This window comes from Pseudorca crassidens, chromosome 17, assembly GCF_039906515.1.
Source record: "Pseudorca crassidens isolate mPseCra1 chromosome 17, mPseCra1.hap1, whole genome shotgun sequence".
NCBI lineage: Eukaryota > Metazoa > Chordata > Mammalia > Artiodactyla > Delphinidae > Pseudorca > Pseudorca crassidens.
Window position 1 is genome coordinate 41,580,146 of NC_090312.1, and position 22,853 is coordinate 41,602,998.

A 22,853-nucleotide genomic window follows, 5' to 3' on the forward strand; every position below is an offset into this window, starting at 1 on the left:
GCTTGGCATAGAAAGGTACCATGGTAGAGATGAAAGAAGGGTGTGGAATTCAGCACTGGAAATACCACTTTGAAGGGATGCAGAATGGCAGAGTGGTTGAAACTCTAGTTTATGAAGCCAGGTTACCCGAGTTTAAATCCTGCTTCTTCTTAGTAGCTGTCTGAGCTTGGGCAAGTTGTTAGCCATCTTGCACCTCAATTTTCCCACTTGTCAACTGAGAGTAATACTAATGCCTACCCCCAGGGCTCTGGGAATTAAAGGAATAAAAGCACTTATAGTACATACATATTTTGGTAGATCATACTATTATTTTCCATAGCCTAATGAACAGTGTATGTTCATGTGCTTTGCTAAACTTTAGTTTTCTCATCTGAAAAATGAAGGCATAAGATCCAGTCTCATAGGACTGGATATGAATTAGCTAATGGAAGTCAAAAAATACGTTGAATGGAAAATGCAATCCAAATGTTTTTGTTTGCTGTTATCATCGCACATAGTAGGCATTGGAATCAATGATTGCTAAAATACAGAAACAAAACAACCACAGAAAGGTTAGACCAGACCCCCTCAAGACTCACCATCCCGAGATCTTATACAGGAAAGTTATTTGTAAACATGAACGCCAGACAAGTGTTCCTTGTTAGCTATGCATAGGCCCTGGAGACCAGTACTGCCGTGTGGTGAGATCAAGTGAAGTGAGGGACTCTGCCAAGAGAGGCTCTGAGGCCTGAGAAATTACTCCCCCAGAGGCCTCCTGTGCTGCACTGTGCCCCACTCCCATTTCGGCCACCTCCCCAAACACCCCCAGCCCCCTCCCAACAATCCTCCAGACTTTGCCCAGTCCCCATTGGCATGGAAGTGCAGAGCTCAACACATTCCACACTTCATCCCCCTGGATTCACCCTGATTGGCTGGTTCTGCCTGATTGTCCCACACAGCATCTCTAGGAGAGTCAGAAAGAAATGTGCTGAACTCACCAGTGCCAGGGGCAGAACCAAAGTCAGCATGGCCTGTCACCCAAAGGAGTTTAGCGTTCCCGTCATCGCCACGAGACAGACACAGAGCAGGCCCCGGGAAGAGCCTGCACCTTCCCCAGACCCAGGGAGGTGGTCAGAAAACCACATGGGGATGTAGGTTCTCCTACAAAAGCAAGGCCACCAAAATCCTAGCCCTGGAAAACTCCTTCCAAATGGACACTTGACGGGTGGAGGGGAAGAGGGCTAACATCTGCCCTGAAGCTCTTGGCTCCGCCTGGGTTTTGTGTACAGTACAGAAAAGGAGCCTGGTATACAGAAAGCTTGATCATTGGTAAACCAAGAAGTTTCACCGTTTCACAGTAGATCTTGATTCCTTTTCCAAATACGTGAGGCTACTTCATCCAATTACCCCCCAGACTTCAGGCAGACTGAGGCCATTTGCCTACTGCTGTGCTCTCTGCACAGCCCAGAGCCAACATGGCCAGGCCCCTCCTGCTGGTGCTTGGATCACTTTAACCCAATGCTACAGGTGCCCTTGGACATTGATAAATCTGTGGAGATGAACAGCGTTCACAGCACTACAGTCTCACAGTTATTCAAAAACATTGATTCACTCACTTCCAACACGGAGCTCTGTAGCCCTTTTTATGTTTCATAAGCAGGTTATTTAATTCAAGTCATTCATAGCCATTCATCCATTTATTCATTCACTCACTCAGTCAACAAATACTTATTGAGTGTCTACTATGTGCCAGGCACTATGCTAGGAACAGGAGCTACAGTAGTGGTCAAAACCAGGATGATTCTTGTTCTCACAGTCCAGTACATGCATTCTCAACAGAGGCTATATTGCCACCAGGGGTGAAAAGTTGTTCCTGGGTGCTGAAGAAAATTACTCATTTTATGTACAAATCACAGATATGCATATAATATGTGCAATGTATGCAATCATATGTATGTGTATGTATATATACATACAGACACAGAGTTGCATTTTTGTATTAGTCCCCTATTGCTGATGTAACAAATTATCATAAACGTAATAGCTTAAGATAACACAAATTTATTATCTTCCAGTACTGGGAGTCAGAAGTCTGAAATGGGACTCCCTGGACTGGAAACAAGGTGTGGGTAGGGCTGTGCTCCTTCTCACGCTCTAGGGAAAACTCTGTTCCCTTGCCTCTCCTGCTTCAAGAAACTGCCCATATTCTTTGGCTAATGGCCTCTTCCATCTTCAAAGCCAGCAATGGCAGTCAAGTCTTTCTTACACTGCATCTCCCTCACACTGTCCCTCCTGCCTCCCTCTCTCACTTATAAGAAACTTTGTGATTACATTGGGACCACCAGGCTAATACAGAATAATCACCTTAGCTCAAGGTCATCTGATTAATAACCTTAATTTCATCTGCAGCCAAAAGTTCCCCATACCATGCAATATAATTTATTCACAGGTTCCAGGGTGTAGGACGTGGATGTCTTTGGGGGGAGGGGTGGGAAGGGGAGGAGCCATTCTGCCCACCACAACAGTACATCTACCTGTAACATTAAAATTTCATGGGGGCGGGGGGGGGCTTTCCTGGTGGCGCAGTGGTTGAGAGTCTGCCTGCCGATGAAGGGGACGCGGGTTCGTGTCCCGGTCCGGGAAGATCCCACATGCCGCGGAGCAGCTGCGCCCGTGAGCCATGGCCGCTGAGCCTGCGTGTCCGGAGCCTGTGCTCCGCAACGGGAGAGGCCACAACAGTGAGAGGCCCGCGTACCGCAAAAAAAAAAAAAAAAAAAAAAAAAAAAAAAAAATTCATGGGAGGAAGATCAGTAAAGCATGTCTAAAAGGGGCCCTTGAAAGGTCAATAATGAAACAAAGTTTGAGAAATCTTTGTCTACTGAGAAGGCAATGCAGGGTCTTGATTCAATCTTTATACTTAGGACAAGACTGTCTGGGCTCAAATCCCATCTCTATGCTAACTTGCTGTGTGGCTATGAGCAAGTTACTTAAGCCCTCAAGAAGGGTAGTAATAGGACACACTTCCTCAGTTTTTGTGAGAATTAAATATGTTAATGCTTTGACAGGACTTAGAAATTGCCAAGTATGCAGTAAGTGCTTGAAAAATGTTTGCACTGGTGTTAGGACAGACACCAAGATTATTCAAATAATCACAGAAATAAATGTGTAAATTCAAATGATGATAAATGCTGAAAAGGAAAAGAATGTTCTTGCCATGCTGTAAGAGTATAAACAACGAGGTCTCACTGGGAGTAGGAGGGTAGGAAGAGTTTCCTAAGGAAGTGACCTCGGAACTGAAATCGGAACAATAGGTGGGCATTAACTAGGTGAAGAGCACGGGGTGGGTGAGATGAGGGGGCTTTGAGGAGAGGTTTCCAAGCAGAGAGAACAGCCTAAGGGTGTCCTTGGGGCAGGAGGGACATAGCACAAGCTCATGAGACTGACAGCCCCGTATGGCTGCCCCAGGGAAAGCAGGGGCTATGGGGGTGGATGCCAGACCAAGTTGGAGAGCTTGATGGAACCACACCTAAGGGCTTGGGCCATGTTATGGATTTTTGCCTTTATCCTAAGGGCAATAGGAGGCCACAGATGTATATGAAGTAGAGAGGGTACTGCAAGCGAAATGGTCAGGACTGACTGGATAGTGGCAATAGGGGATCCAGAGAGACAAATCAGGAGGTGACAGAAATAGGACCAGGAAAGGGGAGGAGATGAAGAGAAAGGAGTTACTTAAAAGGTAAAATCAACAGGACTTTTGTGGAGCACAGCAGAAAGGAGCAGGCCGTAGAGGCATACACCGAACGTCCAGTATCCCATGGACACGTCCACGCGCATCCATCAATGCCCAAAGCCAGCCCCCAAGTTTGTGAGTATCCTGTTCAGGGAAAAGGCCTGCCGAAATGTCAGATCAGATGTGCAGTGACTTCTGTAGCACTCTGCACACCACTCTGTATCCTGGGTATAAAATAAACTTTAAATTGGATACAGCTTTAACAAAAAGTGATGCTGGCAACAGCTCTTCTTTTAAGACCTCTGTTTACTGTAGAGTGTTTTAAGCATGACGTTTTAATTTCAAATTTTTTTAAATATGTATTTTGTGAGAAATAAACAGAGATGACTTAACTGGAAATTGAACCAGGGTCTCCTGGCCCTTGGCCCACATTTCTACCCAGGGACCAACTGTCTGATGAAGTATAAATCCACCTACCCAAGCTGCTGTATGACCAGCGTGAGCTGTGTTTATGTTCCTCTTAAAAGTGCACACACTTCTTGGCCAGAAAGTCCACAGGCCAAAGCATTGATCTTTTAGAGAACTTCTGCACCAAAGAAGCCTGATTCAATTTGAGGTATAATCATTCAAAGCCAAATTGTAGCTGCATACATTTTCCCAAAAGTTCTCTGCATTTGCCTATTCCATATCCAGGACAGAACCACAGTTTACAGTTCAACAGATCTGGGTTCCTTAAACCATGTGCCACGGCAATGGTTGGGAAAGAATCCACTGAAAATGATGAAGTGTGGCAGAATCTAAACCATGGGAAAAAATCAATAAGGATTAGAGTGGAAGAGAGGGAAAGGAGGGATGTGCCTGTTTCTGTTATTTTAGAACCACTAAAGACAAGAGACTTGAGTTTTACTCCCACCTCTGCCACCAATTACTTATGTAATCTTCGGCAGTTCAGTTCAACAAACAGTGAGCAAATGAATGAATAAATGCATCAGGCATGTCCATAAGCCAAACCCTGTGGTAGGCACTGGGAATCCAAAGATACCTAAGGCACAGTACCTACCGTTGGGGAGTTTAAAAACAAGAGTTGAACACAAATACCTATGTAGGAACATAAGAAAATGTCACAAGCGATAAGGCATAAACAGGCCCAAAAGGCTAAGGGAGAAACAAATCCCAACCTGGGTGCAAGGAAGACTTCCTTGAGGCAAAGACACCTGTGCTTATATTAAAACATGAGCAAGAATTAGCTAGATGAATAAAGGTGATAGAGTGCATGAAAGTAAGCTGTTAACAGACATGGGTAGCTCATAAAGGCTGAAGGATCATACTGGACACGTGTCACTCTTGTGGCTCTACAGCATCTGAACTTCCTTTGTTTGAGCAATTTCCCTCTTTCTGAAGCTTTGTGGGATCCTCAGCATAGACGGAGAACATTTCTGATACTTTCTTTCCCCCTTCCTGCGCACTTAGGGACAGGCATGTGACTTAGGTTTGGATGAGCAGATACATGCGCCAAAACTGTGAGATTGGGAGCTAGGGACACAAAGAAATACAGATCACAAAAGAAATCACTTCTGGCACTAGAAGCAGCCATATCAAGGTCTAGCTTCCATGCACAGTGGTGCCAAAGGGCAGCCCCCAACCCCCAGGGTCAGGGTGCGGCAGAGCAGGCTGCAATGCGGAGGCTACAGCAGTGCAGCCTCAGTGGACCTGCCCCAGAGCGTGATTTGAGCTTCGGTTTCAGCTGGGTAGCTTCTGACCTAGTTCTTCAGCCTTTGCAGTAATTCTGTAAGCCTCCCAATGTCCTTTCTTTTTTCTTTTTTTCCCGGAAAGAGGAAAACAAATACCAATACCCTTTTAAGAAATTTCTCTTCTGCCTAAATTAACTAGGGTTGGTTTCATTTACTCGCAACCAAAACATCAGACTGATATAGGAATACCACACGCACAGGCGAGTGACAGTTTGGTGGTATGGATGCAGGGCACTGCAAACAGTTTAATATTAAGGAAGCATGAGGAGTGAGGTAAAAAGGATGGGAAGTAAGCCTAGAGAGACAGGTAGGGGTCAAGTCACAGAGTGGCTGGTGCACTGGGCTAAGAAACTTGGAATTCATCCTGAAGGCAATGAGTACCTTAGCACAGAAGTGGCAGTAGCCATATTCATATTTTAGACTGATTAACCTAATTCTAGTAGAAAAAGCCAGTGTAAAGTGAGCAGGGGAAGATTAGGAAAGGCCAGACAACAGGCTATTACAGCAGGGTCCAAAGAAAAGGTGAGATGAGTTTGACCCGGGCGGGCAGTGGTTATGGGGAGAGACAGGAGGTAAAAGCCTTGAGAGATATTTAGGCAACAAAGCAGGTGATACTTATTTTCACATTGAGATGGAAAAGTCCCTTTTACCATTCTGGGCTCAATTTCTTCAACTGTAAATTAGGAGTGACGTCTAGGTGTCCTACAAGACAGGCAACAGTCCATGATTCTAATTATTGGAGATGCAAGTACACTGGTCTGAAGACAACAGAAACTGTCACCGGGAAGGGAAAGAAACTTCCTTATGGGGACAGGTCAGAAAGATGAAGACTGGGCAGGGTTAAAACCAAAGTCTGTGAAGTTGTGAAAGGCACAGCATATGGTAAAGCTGGGCTTGTTTACTGAAACTTACGATTCTATGCCAGAAAGCTTGAAGGGGAGGGAGGTGTTATTATATAAAAGGAAGCCTTGCTTTATACAACAGGTGCACTGCCAGGGTGTACTAGCATTTGAAAATCTGATGCACTGTTAAAAAATCTCCTTTATAAACTGATCTTGTTGTACCTTTTACCCAGATGTTTTCCCATTACATAGACATGAATTCATTGGTGGATCTGAGTTCTTGAACATTTACAGTGAAACGTTTCTTTCATGAGACTCAAACATTTCTTGAGTGACACTATATTCTTCTAACAAAACAAATATCTGAAGGTTTGGGCATCAAAACATACAGGATAGGATCCCTGTTTTAAGTGTGTGTGTAGCTAAAACTGAACAAGAAAGGGAACCAACACTAGAAGCATGAAAATGGACATTTTCACAGAATCTCAGAGTTTCAGCATGCCAGGGGTAAACACACTTCTGCCCAAGAAGAATTTTCCTTTGCAGTGCAGAAGTTCTTTCTCAGCTAAAAAAAAAAAAAAAAAAAAAAAATTGAGCCATGATTTTAGTTTTGTTTGAAAAATTTAAGTGAGGTCCTTTTAAAACTCCTTCTTTGAAGACTAGAGAATGAGAATATACCATGTATTATTTTTCAGTTACTAGCTCTTCTACATTCTCCCCATTATTTCAAAGGAAATAAAAAACACACCTTTGTCTCTCATGCCATCAAATGCTTGATCATCTCACCAAGCAGGGCTACCAAGTTTCTGAAGAAAGACTAGGGATGCAGTTTTAGTTTCTCTGAACAAGGATCTCTATATGAAAAGCCTAACTTAGCTGATGAGCTGCTGTGGGAAAGGATGACTCCCTCATCCCAGCCCCTCCTGGCCCCTCGTCCCCTCCCCCAACCACAGACAGAGGTGACTTTTGGGGGACTTGCTCTTAAAAGTCTTTGCATTGTCATGGTTATTTGACCCACGGAAAAGTATAAATTAAAATAATACTTATAGGGGCTTCCCTGGTGGCGCAGTAGTTGAGAGTCCGCCTGCCGATGCAGGAGACACGGGTTTGTGCCCCGGTCCAGGAGGATCCCACATGCCACGGAGCGGCTGGGCCTGCGCGTCCGGAGCCTGTGCTCCGCAACGGGAGAGGCCACAACAGTGAGAGGCCCGCGTACCGCAAAAAAAAAAAAAAAAGTAAAATAATACTTATAATCATTGTCCATTCCATTTTGTTTTTTCTGTCTTTCAAACTGTGGAGTACTGAGCGAATTTCGGATAGGTCATGTACATAATAAAACTCCTCCAGACTGAATGCACACATATACACCACCACCACTACCCCCATACACATCCATCCAAATTAGGACACAGGAGAAACATCAAGTAATGTCTTGAAATGGCAGGGAAGAGCGTTTGCCTCTTTTATACAGCTTAGGTGCCCCTTGGAGGATTTTCACATTTTGCTTTTCGAACTCTTTGAAAATTACCCTGATTTAGTGAAGAACAGATTCGTCTTTAAAAATCTATTTTAGGGGACTTCCCTGGTGGTCCAGTTGTAAAGAATCCGCCTTCCGGGCTTCCCTGGTGGCGCAGTGGTTGAGAGTCCGCCTGCCAATGCAGGGGACGCGGGTTCGTGCCCCGGTCCGGGAAGATCCCATATGCCGCGGAGCGGCTGGGCCCGTGGGCCATAGCCGCTGAGCCTGCGCATCCGGAGCCTGTGCTCCGCAACAGGAGAGGCCACGGCAGTGAGAGGCCCACGTACCGCAAAAAAAAAAAAAAAAAAAAGAATCCGCCTTCCAATGAAGGGGACGCCGGTTCTGCCTCTGGTTGGGGCACTAAGCTCCCACATGCCACAGGGCAGCTAAGCCCGAGCACCACAACTACTGAGCTCGCGAACCTCAACGAGAGAGCCCACGCCCCACAACTAGAGAGAAGCCTGTGCACTGCAATGAAGAGCTCGCATGCCTCAGTGAAGATCCTGCGTGCCAGCAACTAAGATCCAATGCAGCCAAAAAATTAAACAAAATAAATAACTAAACAAAATAAATATTTTAAAATATCATTTAAAAAACAAAAGTCAGTGGGTGGAGCTCCACAGCCCGGTGGCAACAAGCCCATGTCTGCCATGAAAGGAGTGTCTTTTATAAAAAAATATAATAAAAATAAAATAAAATAATGAAAATCTGTTTTAAAGCAACTAAGCACTCTTTACTAAGCAAAGCTGAATTTTTAATAGCTAAAAACATTACCATCACCCTCCCTCCCTCCCTAACAACAAAAAAAGTGCTTATTTTTAAATTTGTATTCCTGAAACTTCCACGTCGGTTCCCTCAAGCCATCACAACTTCTAAGGTGCCCCATAGCAGAATGGGTGCAATCACCCTGGCTGGTGTGGTTCTTTTTCTCTCACATTTCTAATAGTTTTCCTGAAACCCTGAACTTCAGTAAAGTTTGCTAAGCAGACAAATGCTCTGACCTTTTGCTCAAGGAGACAAAGTCGGCCATGGCCACAGGTAGACAAGGTGAGCGGTCCACAGGTGTGCTGTCTGGAGCAGCCCCGCACTGGGGAGCAAATCCTGCAGAGAGGGGTCTCCAGCTAAATATACTAGAAGACATCTCATGCTGTTAACCAGCTGACCTTTGCCATGATAATCAATTATTCAGAGGAAGAAAAAGCTGCTTTAAAACGCATTTTCTTTTTTTAACGTCAGTTTACCTAGTATCATTTTCTTGCCCCGTCTTTCCTTTTTTTTAAGAAATCTGCCCTCATTGACTGACAGGTACAAATTTCCCCCAACCCTCCCGTCATAAATCTACCTCACCCGTCCCCCTGCAGCCCCCAAATTGGATTCCACGATAAAGAAATATTGCTGCTGCCTCTGTTGTCTTTATCTCAAACCAGAAAATGAACTTGAGTTCAAAAACCTGTTCTCTAAACTCCAAGTGACTGAGACAGGAAGCGGGGGTGTTGGGGGCACTGGTGGATGGCGGCTTGTTTGTACACCCATTGGCACCGCCTCTTCCTCACGAGTGAAGCTTTCCATGGAAATTCTGGCTGCATTAGCCTTGGCTAAGTTGGGGACTATTTTTGGAAGCCTAAAAACCTCAGGGGAGTGACTTTTACTTTTATTCATGTAGAGGGTCCTTACTTTTATTTAGTAAAGAAACAAAAACATGTCTCCTGCTTAACTTCAACCAGCTTTCATGTCAAGTAAAACAAAACGTGTTGGCTGGTCCAATCGGCCATTGGCCAGGGCGGAGGGGGAGCCCCTCAGACTCTGTCTGATGCATATGTGACCTGGGCGTTAATCACCTCTCAGAAAGGTAAGAGCCATGGTCTTTTGAGACTCTTGTCCCAAAGGAACAGCTTTGGGTGAGTGTTTGAGTCCAGCTGGGAGAGAAAAGGTATCTGGGCAAAATTCCAGCAAATTTGAAGTGTTACATTTAAAAGCATTTCAGGTGGAGAAGAAAAGCGATGGAAGGCTCAGCACTCTCTGCTCCCAGCGCGGTGACACTGACATCCCAGAACTCGAAAAAAGCAGCAGAAAGGATCATGGGGTGAGAATCACCCCACAGATTTAGCTGCACCCCACCCCCAGAGTCTATGTGTTCATTTTAACAAGTTGTGAAGGGCAGGCAGCCAACCCCTTGGCCTCCAGGAGACAAATTGATTCAAGGTTTTCTCCATGAGCCCGCAGCCAGGATGCCTGCAACAATAGCAGCAGGAGAGGTGCTGTTGTTTTATCTCAGTGGAGATTTGAAACTCCCTCACCCGGGCCTAGCTGCCCACTAGGCATCTACAAATGGGAACAAGAAACAGCAAGAAAGGCAAGCAAAGTGGAAGATAAAGTTTGCCTCAGGCACTAAAAAAGCTGCTGTGAGAATCCCCGGGGAATTTGCTTGGTGGGGCATCTCCATGCCAGTATCAAGGCTGGCCCTCTATCCCATCAGCCCACTCTTCCTTTCCTCCTGTGTCCTCTTCACTGTCCCATTTATGACTCCAGCTAGGATTCACATATCCCAACAGGCTGGATGATGGCTACAAATATTTACATCACATTGGGCAAATCACTTCAGCTTCCCTGGCCCCAGTTTCATTCTGTTAAATGAGTATGTGGCAGAGACTACCAGCTATTCGCCATAAATCTGTTTCATCTTTTTCCTGGGCACAGGAAGCATATATATCTCCTCGTTTCCCTTGTGGGTAGGTATGACGGTGTGACTGTCGTTCCTAGCCAACAGAATATGAGCAGGAGTGGTGTGTGCCATTTTCAGGCCAAGAAGTTGACATGCCCCCTTTTTCTCTTCCCACCAGTTGCATCTGGTTAATGATGGAAGCCCAGATAGCCACGCATTGAAGAGGGCAGAGCCAGAAAATATGTCCTAGAATCACCTTGTAAAAGAAAGCTGCCAGGTATAGATCTGGAGAAAACTCTAATTTAAAAAGATACATGCACCCCAACATTCACAGCAGCACTAATACCCAAGACATGGAAGCAACCTAAATGTCCGTCGACAGATGAATGGATAAAGAAAATATGGTATATATATACAATGGAATATTACTCAGCCATAAAAAAGAATGAAATAATGTCATTTGCAGCAACATGGATGGACCTAGAGATTATCATACTAAGTGAAGTAAGTCAGACAAAGACAAACATCATATGATATCACTTATATGTGGAATCTAAAAAAACTGATACAAATGAAACTTACTTACAAACAGAAACAGACTCACAGACATGGAAAACAAATTTATGGCTACCAAAGGGGGAAGGTGGGGGAGGGATAAATTTGGAATTTGGGATTAACATATACACACTACTACATATAAAATAGATAAACAACAAGGACCTACCTATAACACAGGAAACTATATCCAATATCTTATAATAACCTATAATGGAAAAGAATCCAAAACAAAATGTATGCATATATATAAAACTGAATCACTGTGGTGTACACCTGAAACATTGTAAAGCAGCTATAATTCAATAAAAAAATAAAAATTAAAAAAAAAAAAGAAAGCTGCCCTTGAACCAAAATATCTTCCTTGGACTGTTTCATGAGTAAGGAATAAATATTGATCGGGCTAATCCACTAAAGTTTTGGGGAGCCTACTTGCTTCTACAGCCTAACCTACCCTGACTAATACTGGGTGAAAATAACCCCCGCTCTGCCTACCTCAAAGAACAATGGGAAGAATCAAATGAGATATGATTTGTGATGTGTGAAAAAACTTTGAAAGTATATCACATCATCCAAGACTAGAGCAGAAATAACAACGTCTGTAGATGAGGAAGCACCCATACATTAACAGCATTCACTGAGTCCAGGCATCCTGCTACGTAAATGCTTTATAAGCATTGTTCCATTTAATATACATCACAACAACATTAGGAAACAGATGCTATTGCCATCCCCATGAACCAGATAAGGAAACCGGGACTTACAAAAGTCAGCAACTCACCCTGTACTCAAGCTGGGCTAAAGACAGAAAGTCTGGCACCAGAACCAACAGTCTTAATGGTGAACCTAGAAAGAAAAGGTAGCTTCAAATAAATGAATAATTGGGACTTTTAATTAAATAAGTGAAACTTTAAAACCACTTTGCTTCAATTACCTTTTTCAAAAGAAAGCCATTGTTGGCCTACTATTTGTCACCATGCTGACCCAGTTTTTCCACTTCTTTTCCATGTACACACACATCTCTCATCTACAGCAGCTGGTGTTCTTTCAAACACATGACGATGTAGACCACTACCTAGGTTCCTACCATAAGCTTGGATGCAGGATTTGACATTTACTAGGTACATTTTTAAATCTCAGTCCAGTACATTTTTATTCCCTCTAGAAACTCTTTTGTCCTTTTAAATGCATTTAATATAAGCTAAGAGACAAGGAAATGCTGTTTAATTGGTGTAAAAGGGCAAGGGCACCTCCCAGGTATTAACTCATTTAAGAAATCATAAAGCAATGTTACCTCATGCTTCCACTATTAGACAGAGTCCCAAAGTACAATTACTGAAGCCTAGTAACAAGACCACCAACAGTAAGCCAGGCCGTTATAAAAATTTAAGAGCTATTGTGTAAAATGAGCTCTTACAGTCGGTCAGCTGAGTTACTTAGCACGTGTGTTTTCCATCCTTGCAATGCATAGGGAAAATTCACAGCGTCCAACATCTCTTAAAACCACATTTCCACCTGTGTGGGACAGTGGAATTAATAAGCATATAGAACAACCTCACAAATTTGGATCCCACTCATCTGGAATTCATGATATTTCAGTTACACATATATAAGCCTGGCCAGACAAAAAGGCTGGCAGGGGTGGAGGTCATTGCACAAAGCTAGAGTGAAACAAGGGCTGGCAGGGTCAAGGGGAAGAAGAAATTGGGCCGTGGAGTTCAGAGACTATTATACATACACGTTGTAATGAGCAAATGAGAAGCGTATATATAAAGTCACTAATTGTGTGCTGAGATTGAGTTTTTACCCTTTGGTATTCATGAGGGTTTGGGAAATAAATTTAAACACTTACATGAAGTTGCGGGAAGAATGTTTAACCTGCTTGCTGATTAAGGCAAATAAAACATTTTCTTGCACTTTTCAGAAATACATTCACAAAAGCTGGTGGCATAGTTATTTATTCACTAAAGGATGTAAACAATGTAACCCTTAAGAGTCTTCCTGACATAAAAATAATAAAATACCGGTCTATAGTATACAGTTCAAATTTGAGACTTCCAATAACTCTAATAGTCCCCCCATAATCCCTAACCATTCCCACACATAAGACAGGGGAGACGGAATCAACATACGTTTAATGAGGATCAATTATCTGCCAGGCAACTGTGAGTAATTAACATTAGATACGTTTAATTAATTGGTTTTTAGTGGACTGAGTATCTCAGCTAGCTGCATTTGCAACTGGTTTGTAAGTTCTTAAACACTATAACAGTCCGAATAGAACAAAATACCTTGGAAGTGAAAAGTTATGATACGGATTTTGTGGTTCCACCTGTGCACATTTTTAAATAATATTACAGTTAATAAAATTATCACATTTTTTAAAAACCCAGCAAGATGGCCTTTCCTGGTTCATCGCAATTAGAAACAAACTAGTCCCTTTTTTGCACACCCTAACCATTCTCACAGAATTTTTTTCACACTATACTTAGCATTAGCGTGATAGCTATTTGTTTACTATTTTTTCCCTCTTACAAGATAAATATTCTTTGAGGATGAGGACCATGGTCAAACGGAAGAAGAGAGAAAAACTTCAGACCTTCAAATTCACTAGAGATTCGGTTTAAGTTTCTTCTGGATGCCTAGTTTTCTTCCATGTGAATTGAAGAATAAAACAGTAGCAGAGGGCTTCCCTGGTGGCGCAGTGGTTGAGAGTCCGCCTGCCTATGCAAGGGACGCGGGTTCGTGCCCTGGTCCGGGAGGATCCCACATGCCGCGGAGCGGCTGGGCTCGTGAGCCATGGCCCCTGAGCCTGAGCGTCCGGAGCCTGTGCTCCACAACGGGAGAGGCCACAACAGTGAGAGGCCCACGTACCGCAAAAAAAAAAAAAAAGAGTATACTTTTTCTAAGAATTTCAAAACATTGTCAAATTGTACTCCAGAATGCTCTGGACACGCAAGTTTACTATCCTAATGGTAAAGCAGACAAATGCTCACCCCTCCTACCCGACTGACAACTCTTAGTATTAATAGACTTTTTACTCTTTGCCATTCTGATTGCTGTTCAGTTTCTGGTAAAACAAGCCAAATATTCTTGGCCATTTACATCTCTTCCTTCGTGATCTACCTATCCACTTCACACATTTTTTTCTAATGATATGCTTCTCTTTTTCTGAATAATTTTCTTAACTTTGACCTGAGGGTCTGGGACCCTCGACTACTCTGAATTTTCTCCAAAGTTGTCCTTGCCTTTGCTACAGATCTGTTCGTCTCAAACTAGAGATGCCTTTCGTCATCTCTTTGCTAAATCAGTGCGCCTCTCTCCTAGCAAATGGCTTTTCTATTTTAGCTTTGGACAGACACACTGTGTTTCTCTTTAACTTGATAAAGGGTGGAGAGAGGGGGCAGCAAATTAGAATGTTAGAGGTAATGTACGGAGGAGCTCTACTAAGGCCTAACCTCTATTTTTTCTGCTGAGAGTCTCAGACATGGGCACTGAGATGAAATTTGAATTTTTTTTTTTTTTTTTTGGCTGCATTGGGTCTTCATTTCTGTGCACGGGCTTTCTCTAGTTGCAGTGAGCGGGGGCTACTCTTTATTGCGGTGCGCGAGGTTCTCATCGCAGTGGCTTCTCTTGTTGCGGAGCACGGGATCTAGAAGCGCAAGCTTCAGTAGTTGTGGTTTGCGGGCTTAGTTGCTCCGCAGTATGTGGGGTCTGCCTAGACCAGGGATCGAACCCGTGTCCCCTGCTTTGGCAGGCAGGTTCTTAACCACTGCGCCACCAGGGAAGTCCAAATTTGAAATTTTTAAACGAAGATTTTCCTTGGAGTTGCCAGGACATATTCATTGCCCCAGGCAGAATTACAGCAGAGATGCAAAGAGAACTTTTTAATGTTCGGTTCCTGAACTTCTACAGAGTTGGTTAAAATCTGTAACAGACACATGAATGTGGAAAGCCAAACATGTTTGTGTTGTAGGAATCAGCCTTTCTGAGAGAAAAAGAAAGATGTTTGAAAATCAAAAGCTAAAATCTGAAGAAAGCAAAGGTTAGACTTTGGCCCATAAGCTGGTAGTTTTGATCTGTAAGATATGAGGTACCTCCCTCTCAAGCCTGATGGAGGTGGGAAGTAGGAGTGAGTTGAAAATATCGCTGGGGGTATTATTTAACTATCACACTGCCAATAGCACTCTCATTGAGAAACTGCTCAAATTAATGGATTGGAGAAAAAAATTCATGGAGAGCCAAAGAGTGGACATAGACACCAGAGGAGAGCTGCCCAGCCTAAGAAGGGGGAAGCTTGAGTGGGCAAGGCTCTGTGAACCTATATAGAGGAGGCCAGACCTGGAGGGACCACCTAAAAGGAGCTGGATCAGCTCTGAGAGACGGCCCAGGCTCTTGCCCGTCTGAGGCCAGTAACCAGCACCGAGGATGCACATGGTTGCCCAGCCCAGAGCTGCAGATTCTCAGGCACCACTCCCATGAACTCCTGTATCACCTGTGGCGGGCAGCATCTCGGCTACACTCATTTCCGCCTTTCCTTCAACAGCTGCATACCACCCAAGAATCTGCCCTGCCCATCCAAACTGCCCCCCTTGGACAAGCCCTATTCAATAGCTCATCAGTTTTATAAATCTCCTGAAACCAAGGGTGGGAGTCCTGACGTTGAGCGAGGCACAGGTTAGTGTAGAAAGGTGAGCCCCACACGTGTGATCTTTGAAGGGAGTGAAAAAAGGCCCAGAGGCTCCCTCCTCCCTCACACTGCCTGCCACCTCCACCATCTGCGACAGCTGTGAAACGCAGCCCCATAACACCCACCTGGCCTTGCCTGGCTGAAGAGTGGGACAGACTTGCCGAGAGTCCACTTGTTGAGAGTCTGCGAAGTCTTATAGGGAAAACACCCAAAGACGAAAGAAGCAGACACACAAAGTCTGCTCAGTCTCATGCCTCTAAATTCCTGACAGCAAGGGCTCTATCTACATATCACTATCTTATCCTAAGTATCTGGCCCAGTGGTTGACACTTAGAAGATTCAGTAAATGGTTTGGCGGAAAAATAAGTGGATGGATGGAGTACAGCAGGATGTCTCTAACTTGGAATTATCTGAATTACAAGGAGGTTGAGAGATGTTAGGCAAGAATGTACAGCTGTGTTTACTCTGAACTCTCAGTGAGAAATTGGGACAAAGCAGAACTATTGTAAATAGTACCCTCAAAGCACAGCGTAGCAGAGAAGAGGACATAGCCATGCTTTCCACTTCTGCCCTGAAAGCAGTGTGACTCTGGCACATGGAGGGCCCCAGGGAGCACAGAGCAGCTCGGCGGCTTCAGGTGACAGCAGCCCCCAGATAATGGTGGCCCCACAGGTGGTGACCATGCCTGTACCCGGGGTAGGAAGCCACCTAACAGATGCATCACTGGGAGATGACTTGGACAGGCTTCGTGACAAGTCTGGGTCTTGAGATGACCCTTTTGTTTCATTACTTAGGTATTTTCCTGAACATCTAGTTAGCTCCAGGCGGCTATGTGCCAACCTCAGAAAACTGGGAAGATTCTGGATGAATACTGAGAATTGGAGGGGGCTCCAAATGGAGAGAACGGAGTAAAGAAAGATAAAGTAAGAAAAAGGATAATCTAACTGAGAAGAGGCATGCGATTTACAAAGTAATTTTACATATATCATCTCATTTAGAAGGGAGACAATAGTGAGCACAGTCAGTACTGTGGAAACGATACGTCCCAATTGGGAGGTAACTGGTAAAGGCAATGAGTGAAAAATAAGGAAGTGATATATTCACTCTCCCAACAGCTTTCTGGATGGAAGCAGGCAGCTAGACATTACTTAAAATTTCCATACAATGGTGCTTCTCTTAGATCAACCAGGCAGAGGCTAGAACTCACCTGCCTTAGACAAGTTTCCAGGACTGTTTCCTTAAGGCACATGTATTCCACACTACAGCACTTTTTAAAATAGCAAACTCGGGGAAGGTTTTCAAACATAAAATTTTTAAGTGGTTTCACGACAGTTTCAAAAACTGGACTGACAATGGATTTATTCTTCAGAGGATCCTGGGCAGTTAGAATTCCAGGTTGCTATTCACAAGACCAAGAGTTAAGTCCGCTCTTGTATCTTTTAGAGTTTGTCACTGCCATATGTCCCTGGAGAAAATGCTGAATGCTATATTCATGATGAAATGAACTAAACATTTTGAAATCAATGGTAATGTGTGTTTTCATTCCCAACCCAAATTTCAGAAGCTGGTAAGGGGTGACACCTTTCCACATCCAGAGGTAGATAACATGGAAAATAATGCCTTGTTTCCCTCTCCCCTCGGAGAGCATCTCCAAACCTATGCCCCAAACTCTTTAGCTAACACACCTCTTGAATTAGTGTGTAGAGAGTTTCCCAAGATCAACACTGAAGTCCTTCATCAAAGCCTTAATTCAAGGCTAACTGGTATTTTAAGGTAACAGAACCAGCTGTGCACACATGTTTGCCTTAGACAGAGACACCTCTGCAAGATCCAGGCTTCTTAATGTAATCATTCAAGCATGAATAAGCTGGGCAGCTCCCTGGAATCTCTGACCAGATAAAGGTGGACAGGAGGCACTACCCCTGTTAGTTTTACATTCCACATTGAGTCTAGCTGCCTTGACCCCCTGGGAATTTCTTTCTCTGTAATTCCAAGTATTTGTACCAAGCAGCTCGGTCTCCAGCAATTTGACAGTTCAATTAATATTGTCATACCTAGATAAATGGGACTATAAAACATGCATGTGTCATTACAATATGGTCTATTTTTAGGAGGCACCCAAACAAGAACAGGGTCTTGCAGGTCACTGAGGCCTTTGGATTTACGAATTCCTGGTCAGAGGGAGGTCTCTCCCGCTCCCAGATGCCCTCCCTTCCTGGTTCGTTCTAGCAGATGATCAATTACTAATGTCATAGGTCAAAAAGGCCATTTATCTACTGCACATCCCCCAGAACTTGGTACCTGACAATATAACTCTCCAAATGCTTTTCAGCAGCAAACTAATTCCTCTAACAAAACTTCTTTCCTCTGGAGACTGGGAGTGAGGGTGGACAGATGGCCCTTTGCTTCTACCGCCATTGCCCCCCTTGTCTAAAAACAGGCTCTTCTTCAGAACAAAGTGAATAAAATCAGAATATCGGGAGAGAATTCTGACATAAGACTGGCTGATTACAGAGCCTGTACAACTTTGAGGAAACACCCTTCTGAGAGGCAGAAAACCTGAACTGGGTAAGAATGCAAAACAAGAGTTTCTAGCCTCTGGAGGCACCAAGCAGATTTTATTTCAAAGAACTGAAAAATCTGATATGAATTATTTTTCAAATAAAGTAAAATAACTTCAAGTGTTTACCACATTATTAAGTTCTGAAATAATTGGAGAAATGAAATTAAGTCCCATAAACTAGAAGTCTTCTGTCTTAAAATGAACAGATCATTCTATTGCTGTCATAGTCCTTTTATGTTTAAGACACGTTTTTAATTGGATTCTACCTAGTTGTCTCTGTTAGTTTATCCCTCAAAAGTGTTGCTTGTTTTGATCCAATTTCATAGGGTGGGTTAGAAGTTTCAAGATAAGCCTTGGATTCAGTCTAAAACCTTAGAATGCACAACAGAAATTTTCCAAAAGGTTTATATTCTGTCACATTTCATGGGGTTCAACTTAATTCTGCAAAAGCACAGGAGGAGGGCTTTACTTTCCCTTCACACGGCCTTTCTGGGACTGGGAGCAAAATCACCTTTCAGCGAACCTGGCCACAAAGCCTAATAGAAGAGGATCTTTGAAATGCAGGGAAAAGAGGTCAAGACACTTAACAAAATAACATACCAGAGTTATGCTCTCAGAATATTTGAAAACAATCAGTTTTCTTCATGCCCTCCCCTCCCTCTGTGTGCAGGACCTAAAGCACACAGAGCATCACCACCTCCACCAGCGCCCAGCTCCACTGAGAGGAACAAACAGAAGCTTGGAGGAGGAACAGGGAACCTTGGGACATGCAGAGAAGACCATGAGAGAGAGGAAGAAGGGAGGGGATGACCAGGGAACAGACTTCTTAGGCCTATCTAAGGGCGCTCAGTATGGACTGGAATAATCTGGAAGAGAAGAAAACTGATTTTTACCATCTTCTGAACTCCAAATGTGGTTGATCCCCCAAGAGTAACACTTTGATCCTCCAGGAATCACACTTTGATCCTCCAATAGTAAGACCCTCCCATACTTAGGAATAGGAAGTGAAGGGCTGCACATTCCTGCCTTCCAGGGTCAAGGGCATGAGTAAGAGGGTCCATGTGGCTCATAGTTATAGAGAAGTCCCATTACATTAAGTAAGGTCCATGGTTCACAGAATTATACATTTAAAAAAATAAGAATAAGATTCCCAGGCAAGATAGCTCCGTAACTTCACAGTTTGGCTTCCCCTCTCTTCCAAATAATAGATGAAAACAGAAAAAGATGAAATCATAAGACACATCTAATATATAGATATGACTCAAAATATCTTTAAATATCTAAAATCAGGGCTGAGGCTGTGGGTCTGCTGGGTTCTGGAGTGAGAAGCAGTGGCAGCCAGGAGCTGCTGGAAGCAAGGCAGAGTGATAGGAACTAAAGGTGCTCCATTTGCCACTAGGTATGAAGCCAGTTTCTCTGCATGAAGCCATGAGGTTTGGGGTTTCTTGATTATGAAAGAAGCTAGAAAATAAAAGGGTACTGATCTAATACAGAGGGCTATAGATTCATAAGAAGCTGTGAGCCAGGGAAGATGGGAGCAGAGAGACAAAGCTTCATGACAAGGAATTAAGTTTATCATCAAAGCTCAATTTTAAGGCCTGGCAGCCCAGAGATAAAGGCAAAAAATTAAACAATAACAAAGAAAAAGAAATGATGGACATTGAGGAAGAGAAAAAAACCCAAAACAACAACAAAAGCTCCCATTTAAAATAAATCTTCAGGGATTTCCCTGGTGGCACAGTGGTTAAGAATCCACCTGCCAAAGCCGCGGACACAGGTTCGAGCCCTGGGCCGGGAAGATCCCACATGCTGAGGAGCAACTAGGCCCGTGCCTCACAACTACTGAGCCTGCATGCTGCAACTACTGTAGCCCGCGAGCCTAGAGCCTGTGCTCCGCAACGAGAAGCCACCGCAATGAGAAACCTGCGCACCGCAAAGAAGAGTAGCCCCCACTTGCCACAACTAGAGAAAGCCCGTGTGCAGCAACGAAGACCTAACACCGCCATAAATAAATAAATAAATAAAAATAAATATATATATAGTTTTTAAAAACTTGTAAATAAATACATCTTCAAACCAAAACTCTAAAATACAAGAAATCTAATACCACGAAAGTTAGCCAACAAACCTGAACATAAATTTACTCTAAACGAAATAAACTGTATCGGAAGAATTTCACACAAAAATAAAATAAACATGCTTCAGATGCCCAGAGAGATAAATGAGAGAAAGATGACATTTAAAATGAACAAAAATTTATAAAACTGATAATATATAATTGTAATATCATAGATGATTGTAAAAGCTTATTTGAAACCTTGGAAATGAAAATATAGTCATTGAAATAGTTTAAAGACTCAAAAGATGTGATGAACTCTAGAAACAAAGAGATAATTAGTGAAAAGAAAAATAGGGCAGATCAAGCAGGATAAGAAGAATGTTCATGCGGGGGGGGGGGGGCAACCTGGCCTGAGGAGTCAGAAATCAAGCAGCCTGCCCGAGGCAAGCCCGTGTGCATGTGTGCACATATATACACATGTATCTATATCTATTATTTATGTATAGATATATACATACACATATTTCACAGTTCTGTCCACTGAGAAGGCCTTGGGGCAGGGACAGCATAAGAACACAAAGCACACCTAGTGCCCAAATCTTGCCTTCTAAGCACTCTTCTCCACTGCAAAATCAGAGTTCCTTAGGAAAATAGATGATTCCCAGACTGGGGTAGGGAAAGTAGAAGATGAACCTAGGACATCTTGTCATGCTGGAAAGCAAGAAAATGCTCAAAGAATGATGGGGACCTGTCAAAAGAACACAGAGGGACTTCCCTGGTGCCGCAGGGAAGTGGTTAAGAATCCGCGTGCCAATGCAGGGGACAGGGGTTTGATCCCTGGTCCAGGAAGATCCCACATGCCGCAGAGCAGCTGGCCCCGTGTGCCACAACTACTGAAGCCCGTGCGCCCAGAGCCCGTGCTCCGCAATAAGAGAAGCTTCCACGACGAGAAGCCCGCGCACCGCAATGAAGACCAAAAATGCAGTCAAAAATAAATAAAATTTAAAAAAAAAAAAAGAACACAGAAACCAGCTTGGATGGGCCCCCACTCACCCTGGTGATGTTAAGCAGAATGTGATGAGACAAAAGCAGCAGGAAATTCTCCTGAACATTACGTGGATCCAGCCCAATGGGGTAGAACAGGATGTCAGATAGTCCTCAAGTAATTGATCTAACTGGTCTGGTTGTTTTCTTACACCTTCTGAAGTGCCCAGTGCTGGAAAGCAATAGTGTGAAATCAGTTGACTGCAGAACATCCTTCTGTCTCCCTGTGAACGCCATAGTGTGAAAATTTAAAACCCCAGATATGAACATTAATTCTGATCTTGGTGATCAGGCCAGCACTGAAATGTCCTGCTTTTTAGGGGGTCTATGACTAATGTTTTCATTTCACAGAATCATAGAAATTAGAAATGGAGAGGATTCATTCTATCATATTGTACCTGCCCCCTGCCTGTCAGACATTGTTCCCTAAGGTCTGTGGGCTCCGACTGCATCCAGGCGTGGTTGCAAAACTTCAAGAAGCGAGGCTGCGGTCCCTACCTTGGGCACCGACTTCACAGTCTCATGGTTCTTTCACTCAGGAAGATTTTCCCCTAGGACAATCTCACTAGTCCTTTTGTAACTTTTTCCTCTTTCATCTCCTTTTGCAGCTATAGCTTTCTTACTACTCCCCCACGGAATGGGGAAATAGCCTTTTGGTTCTACCACCCTTAACGGGAGCTGAACCTAAAACGCTTAGTGAGAATTAAGTTTTAGTTTAACTCCAGAGGCATTTATTTTTTCCAAGTAATTTTTTTAATTGAAGTATATTTGGTAACCGTAAGTTTGTTTTCTATGTCTGCGAGCCTATTTCTGTCCTGTAAATAAGTTCATTTGTATCATTTTTTTTAGATTCCACATATAAGTGATATCATATGGTATTTGTCTTTCTCCAGAGGCATTTCTAACATTTGCCCAGTGCCAACGGTGAAAATAAACAGAAGTGGGAGGAATAAGCAGTGAGTTACGGGAATCCCAGAATATGCAGAACTTTGCGTGATTCACAAGATATACATTTTGTGAGATAAGTGTAGCGCTTTCATCAAATTACCAAAGAGTAAACCCAAAATGTTTAAGAAACCCTGCCCAAGAGTAAGGTCACAGAGGAGAAATGGGATGAGCTCTTGAGTTGGGAGCCAGTCAGGTATATGTTCTTGAATTTGTTGCCAACTAACTATGTGGTTTGAACAAGTCTCTAACTTCTCTGAGCTTCAGTTGCTATCTCCAAAAAAAGGAAGGCAGAGAGGAAAAGATGACAAGAGAGAAAAAGGAGGACGAATTAGATTATTCTAAGATCCCTTTCAACTCACTGAATCCTATTTCTTGATGAACACCACCAGCCCTTAGATTCTAGTTCTGAAAGCTTCACCCATGGGCTGACAGCCTTTAGTGCATTCCAACCGGTCCCTCTCTTCCACATGAGGATCTTTGACACAGACTTTAGATAGGCAAGTAGCATCAGTAG

General features: G+C 43.5%; 1 long non-coding RNA gene across 1 annotated transcript in view; it reads right to left on the reverse strand.

Annotated features, from left to right (window-relative positions):
• Window positions 1-22,853, reverse strand: part of LOC137210128 (uncharacterized) — a 189,919-nt gene that overhangs the window by 23,959 nt on the left and 143,107 nt on the right. The gene's annotated exons all lie outside the window — the stretch shown is intronic.